Consider the following 3,246-nt stretch of genomic DNA (forward strand, 5'->3'; position numbering starts at 1 on the left):
TAAAGAATATCGAGCAAAACACCTTTCTATTGTTATCCTGCCCTAATTCAGACACCACCAACTGCCCAGCATCCCTCCGTCCCTCTTAAATAGGTTGTTCAAAAAGAGCCCCAGGGCAAATAACAAGATTTCCTTCAGTCAAGATTCTCCTCCAGTGTTTCCCCATCTCCCTTTCTGGGAATTCTAGCTCAAGAAGGCGGTCATCATTATGACCACGCCATTGTCTTCTCTCGCTTTGCTTTGCTTGGCTTAGAGATACCTGTCTGTCAGTCTATTTCCTTGAGCCAGTGATTCAAAACTCGACCTATATGAGATATCTAAGATAAATTTCAAGGAGCAAGAACGAATAGGTCTTTGGTGCAGCAAATTATTCTCTCTCTCTCTCTCTCTCTCTCTCTCTCTCTCTCTCTCTCTCTCTCTCTCTCTCTCTCAATAGACATGGCTAGACAAATTAAATGCAAGGGCCTGTTTTCGACCCAATAGAGCTTCATCAACCTAACTGATCATTAACAACTTAGATTAATTTCCTATTTAACATATAAAAAACACTATCCATAAATAAACCTTACTTCTTATAAATATAAAAAGATTAGCATATATCTTTCAATATGGATATATCGTTGCATTTGTTTTCCTTTTCTTCCTGAAATGCGTATGCGACTATCATAAATAAGTATGCACAGTAATTTGATATCATTAGTCAAATGTGTATGTTCTAATGAAGACCTATCATACAAATAGGTTGCACCAGTATTTGATACTATTATTACTTATTATCATTACAACGTGTACATGCCAATGTGTGGCAATCATAAATACATGTGGGCTGCAATGCTAATTTCTTATTCTACATATTATTGTGCCCATGTAGTCTTATTACATGAGTTTTTAGTAATCCACTTCGTATTTCATGGAAATAAGAAATTCAATGGACGAAAATTTAAATATACCCTTTTTTCTCATGTACACATTAAAATGAGCTATTAGGAGTAAATCATTGTCAGGAAACATCAGCAAATAAAAGGAACTAGAATCAAAAGATGATTAAAAGAAAAGAGGCATATTAGGAAAATATTTGATGATTATATAAAAACATTCAAATGCACCTACACACACACACACACACACACACACACACACACACACACACACATATATATATATATATATATATATATATATATATATATATATATATAATGTATTCTTGACAACAAGTAACGAGTATGAATAAAAAGTAGAAAAGAAGAATTCTTTACTTTTATTGCTGATATAGAATAGAGAATAAAGGGAATACCAAGTTGCAGCTCTGTATCCATTATTCAGTAAGAAGGAAAAGCAAGAAAAAATAAAATAGAAGGATGACCATGAGGAGTGTGGACAAGATTTATTTGCGTCTCTATGTGCTCTTCTTAATATTAATCTCAGTATCCAATCAGAAATGAATAAACTTATTATTATTAACCAAGGAAGGAAAAGGAAGCAAAATAGAACGGACAATGTTCAGCATTATTCTAACAGAATAGAAGGGGGGGGGGGGGGGTCACGTGCAGCATATACTGTAGTCACGTAATGCTGTTTTTGTGTTGTTATAATTGATATTAACATATTGTCTGTTGCCAGTAGCAAGTAAAACCAGGAAGCAGAAGAGAAATGGAAGAAAAAACAGAAAGGGAAATCTGTGATATCTATACTGCATACAAATTGGAGTTTCAAATGTGTTATATACTGCTTCTAATCTACCGTAGCTACGCCTCTGTGTGATTTTATCAGTATCAACTTATTGCCTGGAACCAGCATTAAGTGGGAGGTAGTAGTAAAGGATAAAAAAAAAAAGCAAACTAGAATAGAGAATACGTGCAATATATACTGCGCCAAGCTGCGTCTCTGTTTGTTAAGCATTCTCTATTCTTCAACTCCATTACGATGTGAAATCGGCCCATTCGTTTTCCATTTTACGCCCGTGGCTTATTCCTCTGCCTTTGATGCCGTCCCGGAATGAATATTGCGAGGGCACGGTTGTACTGCGGAGTGGAGGGGCGGCGGCAAGGGACCTTTTGTTCTGGGGCATAATGCCATTTCGTTTTTATGATAATTTCGGCGTCTGCTCGAGGCCGGGCCGGGGTGCCATCTTCGGCACAGGGAAAGCGACTTTGAAATCTATGGTTCACTGGGAGACAAAAGGAGAGGATGCCGTGAGATGCTGTTAGGTCTATTTTTACTCCTTTTGCTGGTTTTGTTTAGTTTGCCCATTGTTTACAACATTTTCTGACTGTGATGTGATGCATTTTTTTTGTCTATTTATGTTATAAGACAATTATAAGAAAAAAATTGAAAGTTAACAAATAATATCTAGGAGTGTTGTAAGTCATATAAAATAATAGTATTAATAGTTATATCATTAATCATTATTGCTGCTATCATCTTCACTACTATTACTACCACCAGCATTATTACCTGTATTATTATTATTATTATTATTATTATTATTATTACTATCATCCCCTATTACACTACACCAACGTCTCCAACTATCTCTTTAACAAATACCATAAGAACATAATGAAAAAAATAAATATCAACAGTAACACTACTTTCCATTCCAGGTGGAATGGCCTGGCTTCTATGGCTTTCGATGACCTTAGACGGGGTACATGAGGAATGGCAGGATCGCGCAAGGGGCCACTATATAATTATGGGATCGCTCACGGGGCTCTTGGAGAATGAAGGTCTCGCATAAGGATCTTGGACCGGGAGCATAAGTATTATTCTGCTTATCCGTTGTTTAATGGACGATAATTAGTAAAGTATAATGAGTTGTTTATTTCTTTCCTTCGGTATTTCTCAATTAAGAAATTATTGTTGTCTCATCTTAAAAAAGATAACATTCTTAAGATCATATCACTTAGTTAAATATGCATATGTAAAATATGCAACCACACGCACAAACACACACACAGCATATATATATATATATATATATATATATATATATATATATATATATATATATATATATATATATATATATATATATACATATATATATATATATATATACACACACATACATACAAACACACACAAGCAAACCTCTAGGTGAGTATAACATCGTCCTAATTATCTTGGTAAAGCAATTCTTTAATTATCAAGTACAAATGGACTATATTATATTTTACATTTTTATGTTTCCAGATTCTTTCCTTGTATTTTTCACATTAATAAAGTTTATTTCAATAGCAACAC

General features: G+C 34.3%; 1 long non-coding RNA gene across 2 annotated transcripts in view; it reads left to right on the forward strand.

The window, feature by feature from the left end:
- The window catches only part of LOC137630654 (uncharacterized), a 123,386-nt gene extending 120,422 nt beyond the window's left edge, over nucleotides 1-2,964 (forward strand). For both annotated transcript variants that reach the window (XR_011041748.1, XR_011041749.1), the window contains one exon: nucleotides 2,607-2,964. This is a non-coding gene — a long non-coding RNA (uncharacterized lncRNA). The remainder of the gene's footprint in view (nucleotides 1-2,606) is intronic.
- Nucleotides 2,965-3,246: the final 282 nt, after the last annotated feature.

Source organism: Palaemon carinicauda, chromosome 38, assembly GCF_036898095.1.
Source record: "Palaemon carinicauda isolate YSFRI2023 chromosome 38, ASM3689809v2, whole genome shotgun sequence".
Classification (NCBI taxonomy): domain Eukaryota; kingdom Metazoa; phylum Arthropoda; class Malacostraca; order Decapoda; family Palaemonidae; genus Palaemon; species Palaemon carinicauda.